The sequence below is a fragment of the Pecten maximus genome, chromosome 6 (genome assembly GCF_902652985.1).
Source record: "Pecten maximus chromosome 6, xPecMax1.1, whole genome shotgun sequence".
NCBI lineage: Eukaryota > Metazoa > Mollusca > Bivalvia > Pectinida > Pectinidae > Pecten > Pecten maximus.
In genome coordinates, this window is record NC_047020.1 from 38,844,526 (window position 1) to 38,861,424 (window position 16,899).

The 16,899-nt window shown below is 35.1% G+C and overlaps 2 protein-coding genes across 4 annotated transcripts in view; one reads left to right on the forward strand and one right to left on the reverse strand.

Moving 5' to 3' along the window:
- LOC117329739 (protein YIPF5-like) overlaps nucleotides 1-16,899 on the forward strand; it is an 80,742-nt gene that overhangs the window by 33,338 nt on the left and 30,505 nt on the right. The window lies entirely within an intron of this gene.
- Nucleotides 1-16,899, reverse strand: part of LOC117329737 (leucine-rich repeat-containing protein 24-like) — a 57,292-nt gene that overhangs the window by 25,000 nt on the left and 15,393 nt on the right. The window contains exon 1 of one of the 3 annotated variants that reach the window (XM_033887837.1): nucleotides 5,875-6,471. The exons of 1 other annotated variant lie outside the window; for it this stretch is intronic. The gene's annotated coding sequence lies outside the window, so the exon portion shown is untranslated. Of the gene's footprint in view, nucleotides 1-4,351; nucleotides 4,514-5,874; nucleotides 6,472-16,899 lie in introns of those variants that run through there. One more of the 3 variants, XM_033887836.1, reaches the window with a different exon arrangement.

Consider the following 16,899-nt stretch of genomic DNA (forward strand, 5'->3'; position numbering starts at 1 on the left):
TCAACACAATGACAAAATTTATGGCTTCATGCAATATTATGTAAAAATGCAGATCTAGGAAGAACTTGAGACTAAATTTGATTGGTTGACACATAATTTTGCATCTGTCAATATTATGCTAATACTTTGAATTTATGAGAAACGATCGACTATCAAAATTAAGAAAGATAACTAATAAATTATGATAAATGGTTGTTTAAGAAGGTAACTTATACCCTTGAAGGGTTAAATCTAACTGATATTGCAGAGATTCAACATATTGAATGTAATACCAATTCTGAAAACAAAACAAAAATTCTGAAATACTAGGTTTATACAATTTGATGTTACAATGTTGGACATGAAATTCACGCAGATTCATCACATTGACTTACCAGACATTTAATCGGACAGATGTATATACATTCACAGACAGATCCTATCGGCTGTTCTGGTGAAGTAATACTCTGGGTATTGATTTTGATCGTCTGGTGTATATAGATATAAAAGTCCCCAGGCCTTTATAGACAGTGTAAAATACAGGCTGGAACAGGTGTGATAATGTCACAAACTGTCGTGTTCTAGAAAATTGTCCCAACTATAATTGTCTCTCATATGAAATTACCAGGGAGCTAGTTTGTCACACTCAGAAGTCTGTAGTGTAAATCATATTAATATGCACACATTTATTATTCGAGTGAGAAGTAATTACTTTATAGATCTCTGTTATTATGAGACATATATTTTCATGAAATTCGCTTATTCTGATGAAAAATCATTATCATAGTTGATCATGAATGAGAAATCATTGTCATAATTGCTCATGAGAGAAGTCATATGTCTCTTTTGGATTTGCTGGCTTAGAGAGAATTAATTGTCCTATTATGAAATATCCAATTTGAAGGTCAAATTAGCATGATCATGGTTGGGGAGACTTTAATTAAAGGGTCAGAAGTTCAGGGATGATCTGTTCAATAACAGAAGTGAGGTAACAAGGACAGGGGTTAAGTAAAATCACACAATGCCTTGTCAGTAGGCTCCTCAAACACCAGCATTCTTTAAACTTGTTATCTTAACGACAAAAGAAAGAAAAAGAATAATCTGTGAATAAGTGTATTGTGATATTGGTATTCTGCCCTTTTCTGTCTATAATCTTGTTAGTATAGAATTCAGATATTGTAGAAGGACAACAAATTTTTATATGTTTGAAATTTGCAACAGTCAAAAGTTGCTATATAGCGTGGTTAAGCTAACAATGCTGTGAGTGGTGACGATTCAGATTGCCAGCAGGACGTCCCTGATTGGAAGGAGAATGACTTAGCTGGTGTTATCCTCCAATTATCAATAGAGTATGAAAACAGCCATGAAATATCTCCAAACTACCTTGAGAATGTGTGAAACCTGACAGGGTGGCCAATCACTACCACCTCACAGTCAAATTGTGCTGTTATCATATATTAGGACACTTCAGCTTTAACCAGAATAATTTATTATGTGAAGTTTAAGAATGCTGAAGTTGTTTTTTGATGAAAATGCCAAGATCTATCAATTCTATGAGACAATAAAGCTTTAACAGTAAATAAAACAAAATTATTAAATTATATGCAGTAATTTGCTTTAACAGTAAATAAAATCAAATTATTTAATTAGATACAGTAATTTACCCTTGAACAACACCATAAACAGATCAAATTCTACATTAATGTATGTCAGAGTGATTGAATAGCATCTTGAAACCAACCACAAAAGAATTTGTTTGTTGGGTTTATCATCCTGTGAACAGCCAGGGTCATTTTGAGGTCTCCTTGTAGTAGTTGGTGACTACCTCACTGAACAACATACAGGAGGCCTGTTGCATGCCATCCAGAGCAATCAGGGTAAAATGTCTTGCCCTGCAAGGACACAACCACGACAGCACAGACCAGCCTGTTTCTCAACAAGTTAGACAAGGAACTGGGATGGGTTTTCCTGAAGTCCACCTGCATGTATCTGTATAAATGTTTGTATTTCATTCATATAAAAATAGGAATACCTCATAGAAAGAGTAGATCTCGAGGGGATGTGCCAAATTGATCGTGTAGTTTTTGATGCAGGAAAATGTCTGAAGTTTATTGACCAGGCGTAAATATTGACATTAAACCCAAGAGCATATTTGTTGTTTTTCCTATTTTCATAGGCAAGACATTATTTATAGCTGAATTGTCTGACTCAAATAGCTCTTGTTTAAAACAGTAACGTTTCCTTTGTGAAAATATGTAGCAACAAAATTCTGTAATTGGTTTGAATAGAATCAAATTATACTAACATATACACAACAGTCCAAATTTCTATGTCTGAGTAGTAGACTCTGGGTAGCTTACATTTGAGCCTACTGAAGTATTATGAGTAAAAAAAGTTTTCAAAAATGTAATTTATATTATATGAAAAAATTCAAGTTTATATGATATGATTAATTCTTAACTAGAAATCATGATTAATTCTTAACTAGAAATCCTGATTTGTTAAATTAGTTAGGGAAAACATTTTATAGTTGGATTTGTGAGCTAACCAAACTTTGAAGAATTGAGAATTGAATGCATGAAATACAGCTCTTATTACAATGCATTACCAAAAATTTTAAGAGCCTATTTTGTTAGAAGTCCGGTGTAGGCATTTGCATTGAACCCTCAGAAACAGGAGTTGAAGCAGAGAAACAGATCTTTGGCTAACTCTTTTGTTTACTTCTGGTTTAAATGGAAACACATACCTATTTTCTCTAATGAACCATTTTAGCTCAAGATGACGTACAGACTTATTTTTCCACATTTTTAGAAATCTACATGTGGTTTAGCTATATTTACTTTTTGCCGAGGCCTGTGTTCTGGTATATATTCAGGATGAAACACGGATGGAATATTAATCCGAACTTTGTGAAGATTTTTCGACAATTCATCCACCTATATATTGAAACATAATTACTCATTTCACTGATAAAAAATGCTTTGAAAGCTATATAGCGTCATGTGAGTGAATTTTGTGAAACCATTAAGATTTTAAGTAGAAATTTTATGTTGAATTTTGTTGTGTATACAGAGCACTCTGTTTCATTGCCACCCAAGCTATCATAAATCTTTATACCGGGTGGGTTATTAATATCGTGAACTAGAAGAGGGTGATATATATACATGTATGGATTTGATCTGTCATGGCGTTGTCCTCAACTTAGAAGACTTTGCTGTCTTATTTTTACCAATTAAATTAATGCAGTGTAACTCGATATTCCGCACTGACTTTTGTGTAATCCTGAAACTAATATTTTATCTAAGTACAACTATAATCTGTAAAATACAAAATTCTTTATGTTCCTAATGAAATCTTGGTTTTATGTGTCACTCTAGACAGGTTTCAGTCTATAGGAGTAAAATGTGTCAGATCTATTTTCAGATATATATATAGACACAAGCTAAAAGCTTATGCAGAGTAGAGATTTTTTCTTATGCATAAATTGAACGTCAAGTATACCGTAAGTTTTCTGAAGCCCCGTAGACTCAATCTGCACCAGTGACAAGGTATTATGTGTGACAGAAACAGTCTGTCATATACAGAATTCAAGTTTATTATGATTGTTTGGCAAAAATTACGTAACCAACGACAATCACCTGGAAGCCAAACTAATAAAGAAGGTTTTGAGGAAACCACTACTGATTTACAATCGAGTCGACGGAGATTGATTTTGTTAATACATCTACTAATGTATCTTAATGGCGGAAGATGCCGATAGGTCTCAGACATCATTAATAATTACTAGTTGTGTTTACCTATGATTCTGACAGAGGGCCTCAGGTTTCTGATTGGTTTGAAATGGTAACGTGACATCTGGATTCTGATATAGACATCAGTTCTCTCATCAAGGTGTCTGTTTCAATGTCAAAGCAAATTTTCTCTGTATTACCAATGAGAATGATACATATTTCAGTAAATCATAAAATCTTTCAACATTATCGGACTCTGTTTGTCATTGAAACTGAATTGTCTTATAAACCTGTTTGTTATTGAAACTGAATTGTCAAATAAACAAGTAATATTCGCTGTTATGAACGCATTCCCCATTCGTCATATTTAGAAACCTGACAACCTCAGTCAAAGGACTATAATTATTGGGCTGTCAAACCTAACATACATCTCAATGGTCATCTTCAGCTACAAATTTCTGTAACTACTTGTCAGTCACACTCCGGGGGATATGTCTCCCTGTTGTCTGAAAAACATTCCCATCAACACCGACACACATATAAGCGGTGCACACGTGTGCGTCATTGCTGCACAGGTACATGCAGTTATATACCTATACGGTAGATATATCTCCCCGATATACATATATATAAACACTTACCTGTAATTGCTACAGTCAGGTACAACATATGTGTATTCTCTCTATATACATATCAGTGTGCTATCCGTAAGACTTAATTTTATATAACTGCCGACACAATATCTCCGATAGACACACAGACATAGGTATCCGTCCAACGCGATAGACTACTCTCCATCCAATACACTATACGATATAGCGATATATAGCACTACGTACACAGCTCTACTACGGGACACAGCTCTGCCAATGAGATTGTATTGATCAGGGTAAACCCCCGTAAGACATCACTGGTCATGTGACCAACTTCTTACTACCATTAATGGGCCGTAACTTAGATCGTACATTTACACCTTGGAGTCTGAGGGACATCGTGCTGAGACAAACCTGTTTTTATTTAAAAATTTATTTCATTCTTTTGAAGTAAAGATTTTCGAATGTTTGTTAAACATTCTTGTCTATCTGTCGGGTAAATAGATATTGATTCCGGAGACTATAGATATATATGTGTGGTAAAAGTAAAGGCAAGGCTGACAATAGGAGATTCTGAACATTATATACAGGTTGCTAAAAGCATTTAGCTACAATGCTAATGATGCGTTGCAGTGGAAATAGCCTTCTTCTTAAATGGAGCGTCACATTCCAGCTTACATGGCTGACTATATGAACTTCAATACTATCTAGTGAAAGAATATGTTGATAAGCCTGTATTTTCCTCATATTAAATGCATAAATATAACTATTTTTTTATATATAATATATATATAGCTCTAAGCTGTATGTATTTTGCCTATTACATTTATGAAAGTTTTTTCCCTGTTTGTGATATGTCAAAATCATTTTCTTTTCCCACCATGACAGGCTTAAGATTGATGTGTTCCAGTTGTTATCTATTATATAAAAGTGTATTTTTAATGAAATTTGTTTGGATATATGGAGGTGTTGTCACAGTCATCCATATAGTTCACTTAAAGTTCTATATTAAATTGGCAGGGTCTCATAAAAAGAACCAAGTCATTTTTTAAATGTGTGAAAATTATAAAATAAAAAATTGCTTATCCATTTCATGCTCGACTTGTGGAAACTCTTTTAATTTAAGACATATGCAGACTAAAAGTATTAAAATAATTTTATACTCTTTGTTAAATTCAGAATTCTTTGTTGTACATGTATATACGTATACATGTGTATATATACAAGTTCTTTTTGCACAGAATGTACTTCTCTGTATTTCTCTGAATGTTTAGGTGATGCAGGTTTACAGATTATATTAGAACTGGTTTAGACAAATCAAGTTTTCAAAACAAATTGTTTACTTTTCTTTAGTATGGTTGCAATACACTAAGACCAATCTATCTTCTATCAGAGAGTTCAAGTATGAGCTTCCTGTGGCAGCTTCCACTGTTAGCCGTTAGACAGATAAGGAAGACTGCTACTGTTTATAAACAAAGATGGTTTGTTTTCATTCAGCTAATCTATCTAACACAAACACCAGTAGTTGTCTGATAGTACTTGCCATTAGTCAATGAATACAGTATATTTACCTGTATGTGTAGTAAGTTAATCCATTCACATCGATCAGCGAGAGTTGTCAATGTCCACTTTAAAACAATATTATTGTCACCAATTTGAGAAATTCTGACATTTCAAACTGTTGATTTGTCTGCTATTGACAAATGTCAAAATCCCACACTTAATAAAAGGTCTGTGAAAGTCAAATATGATGCATATTAATGGAAATCAATTTTAATCATGCTGAACCGTGCAATTTGGCAAAGTTGCACACTGAAATTTCATAGGATAAATATCCACAAAGAACAGCTGAGATGTTGAAATTGTCATAGCATACCGACATGTACATATAATATGAAATTGTTGGAAATAATCCGGTATATATAGTTCACTGGGTCAGATAAGGTGTCCACTTCCTACCACTGGTGTGACAGTCATATGGTCATCAGTGGCCAGACTATAGGGAATGTCCACTCGGAGATGACCAGCCAGATATATAAAATGTAGCCCCTCATGCTGGTCATTAGTAAGTCACAAGCCAATTATGGCTCCCAAACAAGGCGTGAAATCGGCCTGATCTTTCACCAAAGGTAAATAATTTAAATTCATCCATGTCACACTCGATCAGGAAAAAATCATCACAGCTGACTGGTCACTCTATGTATGACAGTGCACCGGTCAGTTTAGCTGATTATGGGAGAATCTGGTCCGATTTTGGCCCTGGGCAAGGGTATAAAAACCTACTTATCTGTTGGAGATCTGTCTGGCCTGTCCTAATAGCCTTCAGAGTAGCCATGTGTCAGGCGACCAGTGGAATGGAAACCAAATGTCAGATATATAACTCCAATAACTTAAACTGTTTGATTTTCCTGTGCAATCACATCATGTGTTTCAAATCATTATCAAAGTTGAATCAGATGTCAATCTTCAGTATTGCTTTGTGTAAAACTTTGATAAAATGTCTATCTTTTCCTTTTTGTTTTCCACATGAATTTGCTCCACATCTTATTTATATAAGGATCGACCCCTTTCCTTGTTTGCCCCTCATTTTGCCCAAATTGCTTCATTCTTTCCATCAACATATCATATCTGCATGATGTCAAACTTCAGTATTGCTTTATGTTAAACTTTAATGAAATGTCCATCTTTTCCTTTTGTTTGCGACATTTATTTGCGCCACATCATATTTCTTAGGTCCACTTTCCTTGTTTGTCCCTCATTTCGGCCAGTGCTGCATTCTTTCAATCAACATATTCTATCCAAAATCTCCATTGACTTCCTTTCATGAATGTCCCTCATTTTGGTTGCTAATTTCTTAATAAGGTCCCTTTTGGCCCCCCTATTTCTTTCTTTTGTTAACATTTTCTAAAATCCCCTGTTTTGGCCTCGATTTTCATTTCATTTGCCACCTACCTTCTAGCCTAATTATTTTAGACCCCTTATACACCATTATACGACTGACTTACATGACCAGAATTTAGACTGCCAACCCTGCTTGACTAATAGTAGCAGTGTAATGAAGTGTTTACTGTCAAATATTGGCAGTATTACAAGGTTATCAGCTACTGTAGTATTAGGGAGTACAAAATAATTATTTACTAGTTAATTAGACCAGCCAGAATCAATTTCAATCCAGAAATAGTCTTCAATGTCAAAAATATCTACTGTTAAGACAGTTAATAAGATATAAATATCTTAGACTGGCCCCCGTCTCTAGAATATTAAAATTATAAATGAAATTGACCTTAATGATTTTGGTCCCTAGTATATGTCTGACTCTAGAGATTCAAACTAGTGACAGATAATCTAGAATAAGAATTTTTAATTAGCTTGGCAATTAACAAAGAGAACTTAGGGTCTGGTGGCCAGTCTAGATCATATCTATTCTCTCCTGTAACTCTGCCTATCCCTGTATGTAACCTTTAGGCTACCATCCATTGACTGGACTAATTTCAACCTCAAGGAAGCTTAATTGGAATCAAAATTTCAAAAGTGACAGTCCGGCTCATTTGTTGTGAATTCATTATAGCTTCCTGTTGGAGTTGTCACAAACTGTTGTTGGAACCCCTCGGAGACTGCCAGTTTGACCTCTGGAACTGTTTGGCCTTAAGGAAAGATTAGGTCACAAATCAACATGCCCTGATACTGTTATCATTAAAGGTCAAAGCTATAATTATTCAATTGTGAAATTGTGCAGAGGTTCTGTTGTGGTAATTGTGAAAGTGATTTCATCCAATTGGTGTCAAGGTGCCTATACTATTAGTATATATATATGACAAAGAATTCCTTGAATGGGACAAATTAAGATTCAATCATCCAGTAGGTAAATGTTTCAACTTCTAAATGTTCTATTTTCAGAACGTCTTGTTATGATTATGTAAAAATATTCAATACATGTCACTCCGCTTGCGTAATATTATTTACGACTGTCTTATATTTTTTGTGCAGGAAATATTGTGGTTTAATCCTACAAGTGCTGATAATATACGGTCGGGTCCTGTGGATTACGTAACACCTCCACACACACAACAAACCTCAGACAAAACATGTGACATCGCTATTGCAACCCCTGCTAACTGTATATTTACAACAGCAATGGTTGTTATTCTGTCAAGGGTTTGGGCTGACTTATGACCATGCCTCCCTTATAAGGCTGTCAATTTGGTAGCTTGCCCGAAGGACCATAGAAATAAACATGTAAGGGTTTGACAAGAGAGAATTGATTAAAGGATTTCATATGTTTTGATATTGATAACCTTGGACATTGATATAACTCAGAGCAGATTTTAACTTTAAAAAAAGAAGCTATTTTGATTTTTTTTTTTTTTTCGGAGGGGGGGGGGGGGCGTAATTTTGATTTACTGCTAGCATATGTCTTAAGAGATAAAGATCTTTCAACTGAATGTAAAAAATATTGTCTTTGAAATATTGTAATGCATAGAATAATCGATTACTTCCCCGCATATGCTGTATGCTTAGATCACCAGAACAATAAGAGACCATTATTAACTTGAAAATTAAATTAAATCTAAATTCAGAAATTTCAAAGCATTGTGTATTTTCAACTATTGTTATTATCGTTTCAATTGTCTGGAAGTTTTAATCATTTAAATTTTTGAATAGATATTTTAAAACTGAAGAACAGAAGAATTTAACGTTCTGCCATATATTGCATTACTGGTAGCTGTTCTTGCTTGTGCAAGCATTATGGGGAAAAAATTGTAAGTTTAACAAAAACAAAGATACTTTTTGTTTTGGTGATGGTAAACATTATCTTGAAATGTTTAATTGTTTCCATTGCATTATTCGTTTAAAAAAAACTTTTATCTGTGGAAGATTTCGGTAAACGTGAAGAACAGACAGATGTTCTATAGGAATATGTTTCCTGATATTCTTATCAACACAACAAAACCTACGTCTGTTACAGACACTGATACCATTCTCCTGGGACAATCTGATTCTAGCTCACCAGTTGATGTATTGCTCTGTAGAATCTGACATGATTGGGTACAGACATTGACAGAAGAAAAAAAAAATTCTCTTCAGAATCTGCAGCAAAATGGAAAGTCAAATACATCGGAGACTCAGATGCAGCCTGGTTAATGTTTATGTAGCTTAATCAGTAACACCAATTCTGTTGAGGAAAGCCTGTTTTAAACAGTTCCAAACTTACTGATTTATTTTAATTCAACTTAACTTCGTACAGTGTGGTCATCTTTCTGATGTCTTAGGCTATGATAATCAATTAATCTGGTTGCGTCACTTAGGCTCTGATAATCGATTAATCTGGTTGTGTCACTTGGACAGAGTTTGATCGAAGATCTGTCTTGCCTTGCAATATAAGCGGAGTATTGTTTCCTTTTTCGGCACTTTGTCAATATGACATATCTGTGCGAGACATTTCTCTTATAATCCCAAAAGTCATCAAACTTTAAATAGAGATACATTTTGAGTACGCCATTACATTATTTGTTTGTTTTTATATACTTAAGCATTAATTTCTAGACAGCCGATAAGTGAAGTTTAGACACTAAAAAATCTGTTTTGTTTCTCTGAGGAAAAAGTTGGAAACAATTTGTCAAACCCGGACAAATTAATGCTCAGGCGGGAACTCAGATTTCATGCAGTCAGGCTGAAAGCCTCTGTAGGATAATAAAATGATACTTCAGTTGGAGTCGCCCAGAAAGGTGAAACTAACTGAAAACCAATACCAATTTGTGTTTGTACATTTATAGTTGTAAAAGTAAATTAAAGGAAACTAAATTTTTGCAGTATTCCTGCACAACTCTGACATTTAACTGAAACATTTTATTGGAAATTGGAAACATTTTATTGATAATTGGAGTGCATTATTAAATAACAACAAGAGTGAATGAATTGCTGAAGTTGCTCCGAACATGACACAGCTGTTAGTTCTATAATTAAATCAGAGGACACATGATGACAACATGCATGCACGCGCACACGTCAAGTCTGTTTACAATGTGTTGTTTTACATTTCTCGTGATTGGTCCACAATGTTGAGGTCATTATCAGAGGTCAGAATGTGTTTTCCTTTCTCATGATTCAGAATGTGTTTTTCTTTTCTCATGATTGATCCACAATGTTGAGGTCATCATCAGAGGTCACATATGGTGTCCTGTTGCCATGGAGACACATGACTGTCATGACTGTCAACATTCCTGTATGAGAGGATATGGCCTTGACAGAATGACAATAAGAGCAGGGGAACAGAAGGAGATAATAGATACCAGACTACAAGTATTTTTAGGGACAAATGCATAGACCTGAATACTTTTTTTAAAACTGAATTTTCAAACGAAATTCGTGCAATTGTGGCTTTCTTTTTTTTCTGTTTTCATCTTTTTTCTCGGTCATTTATAACACAATCGCACGACATCAGGACCCTTCGCCTCTTAAAATCTCTAAATGAAATTTCCAGCAAAAAAAAAAACAATTTCGCTCACTGGCTCTTTTTTATTTTTCCAATTTCCCAAAGAACAACTAATTAATTTGGCATGGCCTAAGTAAGGAACTACAGAATAATGGAAATATTAAAAAAAAAAATTAATTTTATATACAGTACATTCCAGTTAATCGGGTAACGCTTAATAGGGTATTTCGTTTATTGGGGTAAAAATTCAAAAACCAAAACCATTTCTTCTTGAATCATGTTAAAAAAAACAACGTTTAATTGGGTTGGAAAAGTCGTATTTTTCGGTTATTCGAATACGATAATTTGACAAAAAAAAATAGAAATGCTCCGATTTTCACGAAAGTCATCACGTATTTCTTTAAGTTTTAGACATTTATCAACAAATAGGGTAATTTAGATGGTTAAAATGTCAAAAAACGGTAAAATATTACCTTAAACGATATATATATACATGTATAAAGTTGATTTAAATGTAAGAAGTCTCCATAATCTGGTGAATGACATGTTGTATTTGGTCAAGTGTGAAATTGATCACATTTGGTCAATTGCTGTCGGCTAGATTTCGACTACCTGATCTCAAGGTTTTGAAGAGCAGTAGATAGCTGAGACCATCAACAGTCGACTGGTCAAAATTTTGGAGTCTGTGATTATGGTCAGTATTAGCAGACTATTGGGTCATATAAAAATCAACATGGTTACGGGTCACTTACAGGGACAACAAGAAATATGGAATTGCTGACATGATGCTCATGTTCGATGTTCGAACTGTTAAACATGGTTCTGTAGTATGGTCACGGTTCTGTGGTACAGAATGTGGGATGTGGGCTGCTGTCTGGCTGACTGGTGCCATTCCCAGCCCATTATCACATACAAATGTGTAAGGATTCAGGCGTAATGGTAAAATGTCAGCCTTCATCTCAGAAAATAAATGTCCTTATCGAAATTTGTGTGGGAGTTTATAAAATATCATCATGTTAGCCTGCACCTAGTAGCATGGATAAAAATGTACAGGGGGGTTATTCTGATGAGGTTGATATATTATATATGCTGTAATAATTCTACAATACGGCTGACAATCTCATAGAAATCAATTTGAATTAATAGCATCCTGAACTGATTAAAACATCATTTGTCCCCGAAAGTTAAATGTTAAATTGTCATATGTTGAAATAATTTAATACATCTATACCTTAGATGAAATTTTAGTTTTAGCATCGATCAGTACTGTGAAATCAGATTACAGCAAATTTACATTGCAGTATACAGGTGTTTGAAGTATGGACTTGTTGATGAAATGCAGCCAATGAAAACCCGGTTAATTTGTCACTGCATGAGTGCAACTGACAACTTACAATGTTTTAGATGTCTATATGCAAGTTGTAACATAGAAACTTCATCAACAAAGTTCTCTGGCATTTTAGTAAATTTTCTAAAAGGGCTGAAATGAGGTTTAGTATAGATTCTTCTAGACTTGTTTGCTTGGTTCATTGCCCAATAATCATCTGAACAGGTTCTTCTTGTAATAACGAACTGTGTCCATCTTACCCAAGTGCATAACCACAAAATCACTGGACCATGCAGGGTCAGCTTCCCAAAAAACTGCCAGGGAGAGAAACCGAACCACACACATCAGATCTCCGCCTGAGGTTGGCTGTATCAGTCAACACTACAAATTGAGCTATTGTTGCTTTGACCATGAACTTCTGAAATAATTTCATTAAGTTGTACCAGTGTTAACTTGACTTAGTCAGATTATGTAGAAAACAAGACAGAAATAGTGTTTACTGAAATACACTCGTTGACGAAGTGTATTCAGAGGTAGTAGATTTACATGTTTACAAAATTGTGTTTTTTTACTGTTGGTCTAAAACAACCATATAGAGTATTTCTTTATTTTCTTGTTCATGGGTCAGTAACACGGGGGTACGTTTTAATCAAGAATCAAAAAGAGGACTATGGCATTGCATGACCATTATTTTGGTCAGCCCAGTATATTGTTATCGGAACAATTCATCATACTAAAGTTACAATATAAATTGTCCGTAACAGTAATTTGAGTTGGGGGTAAAATACATTTACAGTCCATCAGATTTGTTACTAAGTGAGCGAGGAAACAGACAACGGTTTCACAGCTCGGGGTAAAAACAGTCACGCTATGTCCATCAGGGCTAGTGCATTGTCCTCATGGATACTGAGGACCTCACAAAGTTGATAATGTGCAGAACCACTATTGACTTACAGCTGTTGGAGAGGAACTCAATGGTGATTTAATAGTTCTCAGGTTATCAATCTCTGTGTCCTTAGACTTGTCCAGAAGTCACAGTGCTGAGTATGTCCACAGAGGAATGCTACAAATATCTACTGACTAACTACTGATACTGGATTGTTTTAAGGCAAATCTCTTATTTGTAAGTCTGGACCATGATATACCTGTCACTAGAGTAAGATCACCTGTCCAGAGAGACCACCTCTCAATAGAGACTATTTGTCAACAGACTATCTCTCTGAATAATTCATCTGTCCAGAGAGACCACCTGTCAATAGAGACCATCTGTCAATGGACCATCTCTCTAAAGAATCTACCTGTCCAGAGAGACCACCTGTCAATAGAGACTATCTGTTAACAGACCATCTCTCTAGATAATTCATCTGTCCAGAGAGACCACCTGTCAATAGAAACCATCTGTCAACAGACCATCTCTCTAAAGAATCTACCTGTCCAGAGAGACCATCTGTCAACAGACCATCTCTCTAGATAATTCATCTGTCCAAAGAGACCACCTGTCAATAGAAACCATCTGTCAACAGACCATCTCTCAATAAAGACCACCAGTCTGAATAATCCACCTGTCCAGAGAGACCATCTGTGTAGAGAAACCATCTGTCCAGGGAGACCACCTTTTTAAAGAAACAACCTGTCTAAAGAATCCACCTGCCCAGAAAGACCATCTGTCTTTAGAGACCACATGTCTAGATACCATCTGTCCAGAGAGACCACCTGTCAAAGAGACCCATCTGTCAACAGAGACCATATGTCCATAGAAACCCCCTGTCTAGAGAGACCATTTGTCGTGAGAGACCATCTGGCAATAGAAACCACTTGTCGAGAGACACCACCAGTCTAGAGAGATCCCTGCCAATAGAGGCCACCTGTCTACCTTAACCTTGACCACCTTTATATACTGTATACAATGGAATCTTTCTGTCATTAATTTGGACCAGTTTAATTTACTGTAAAGGTTGATGGCTATAGGAAGGATATTTAAAGCAGTTTAATTGCTAACATAACAGTAAAAGTGTTGTTATACACGGGATGACCCATCTCAGGGGAGGCCCCTGTTTTGTTGTAGATGACAGCATAAAAGCTCAATATCACAAAAAAAATCTGTAAAGGCCAGCAATTTTAGCATCCCACTTCTCCTAATGACTGGCCTTCCTCATCCATTATTCAGAACGGTAGGATAATCTGTAATCGGGGTCTTATACAAGTCCGTCAGATATACCTAGATTCTCATCAGAAGCTGCATCATTCAAGCCTACTGAATATGAGTAGATCCATGTCTGTATAACAGAATTGTCCTAGGGGGATTCTGAAGCTGTATGTTGTACTGCTGAGTTTGTATGTGCTTGTCCAGGACTAAGCCTACAGTACCAAGAGAGAATGGTGAATTCTGGGTTTTTATGTCATTACAGCGAGTAGTTTTAAAGGTTAATGTCTATTTGATTGGTAGAATGAACTGAATGTAATAAAAAGTTCTTTGTGAATATCAGAGCTTCTTTAAGTTTGTAAAAGGGTGTGTTTCAGCGACTGACATTTATTCCAAGTGTAAGCTCCAATCTTGACAATAAATGGTTTTATTTTGCTCAAATCCTGTTTAGTTTTCATTTTTGAGGTTTTTTCCTGGTATCTGACATCTAGAAATATATCAGTCTGTCATTCTGGATAAATGAATGTTACGAGGAAAATTCTACATTTTCGTTTTCTAGGTGTTAATTCATGTTACATTCTGAAACTTTCAATTAAGGTTTCAGTAAAAATATTGTTAATAATCCTCAAGACTCTCCTGAGAATTACTTCTTACTCTATCAGACCCAGTAGTCATTGGCTTGTGTGTTGATTCAGGCCCTTTGTGACTTTTCCCCATCAATCAGTAGAGGGTTATAGTGACCAAGGATGATGTAATACTTCCCAACATGACATAAGATTACTAGGTGATGATTTCGTTATAATCAGCCGTCTGTCTGTCTGCCTTGATTGATGTCAGAGGTCAAGAGGTCAATTGCTGAACACAGGTATACACACAGGTAAGACTGTACCAATCATCTCAGCAGGTAGAGGGTGTCAGAGGTGGACCGACAGCTTCCGTAATCAATAAATTAACCATTCCACTGAGCTGTACATGTTGGGTTACAACATGTTTTATGGGAAACACAAAGAATCTGTCCAGACCATAAAAGGTCTTTGAAAAGAACAAAAAAAAATCTGCAATGTATTTGAAGTGGAGATTCTCTGATCTGAAAGGGCCTTTGCTGTATTACCTAGAAACCTTTGATCATGCAACAGGTAGCAATATTGTTATATTTATATACCGTGTAACTGACCAGCATACAAAGTACAGTATCTCAATCATTTGTCTCGACAGTAGGACAGAGAATTTGGCTTGTGTTTGGTATGAACGAAAAAATGTGAAAATGTAGTATTATACCGTTAATGCATACACAATGTGATTTAACTGTTCCATGACAGTTGTACTGGTTCCATTGCCTTCATTCTTAATCAGATATCAGTGATTCATATCCAATTTTAATTATCCAGTTCTAATTATCCTTGCCATTGTTTCGATCCCAACAGCTTATAAATCAGTTCCAGTTGTCAAAATTGTATTTATGGAAATAAATTAATCCAAATCAGATGTGATTGGATTAATCATTCCAGGGACACTCTGGCAACTGGAACATGTCATCATAATGGTCATCTGACGGTCATTTTGTCAGTACAGGTTTACGATTTCCTGGTCTGACCATTATTATGACCGTTATGAAATAGTAATGATATGGTCACCTCATTGTCAACCTCAATTCTATCTTTGGGTGAATATATATATATAGTAACAGTGTCACAAGGTTTTATTGTGAAATTATTCTTTGTGATTCATTATCAATGGAGGTCAAATCTTATAGTGATGTTGACCCAGAAAGCCAGCTGTACTGTGCCACCTGTCATAAGATGGAGCAGCTGATGAACTGAGGGGAGGACATTTTATACCCAGTTATCTCCCCTTAATGTCATCAATATGTCCAGAAAACAATTACTGACAATTGTTTATCATGTATTGATGGGACATCATGTGACACCTGGATTTATACACAGACAAAATGACCCAGGCAGATATTGTCTTTGACCCAATATGATCAATTAACTCTCAGAATCATATAATTACTATTCTGTTAATTCCTATACATGTATTAGAATTTAGCCAAAGGATGAAGCAGTGTTTCATATTGATTGTAAAATCTGAGAATGGAATTGATCAGATTTGAAGATATATAGATGATCTTACATCATTATCAATTCAAAATGAAATTAATCAAACAAGTTCAATAATTTGATACATCATGTTCCAGTGGGTGACACCTTAAATTATATCGTTGACAAGATTGTGATATTCTATTCATCACATAATTCATATCTATGAGAAAATAAGCAAAATCTCTCCAATGTATTTCAATATTTGACATAGCTGGCTAATTTTGACGTAAACAGATTTCTTCAACCTAAAAAAATCACGAAACACACCTTCAAGACATCAATGATGTCACAAGTATTACATATATTATGCCTATAATATTTTATAATGTCATGGCTGTGTGACATATATGATGAATATGATTAACATGATGCACCATGGAATTTGTTTATCACCATTTGCATTCATACTTCTGTATTTGCAGTCACAATCATGCTCTGTCCTTCAATAACTTCATATCATGGCTGACCTACAAAGTAACTATAAAATAGCTAGATGTGAGATATTTTTGATACTCAGAACAAAGGCGAATAATTCCATTGTTCATCATTCACAGCCCTTCTCCATACTTTACCTTATATACTACGTTTTAG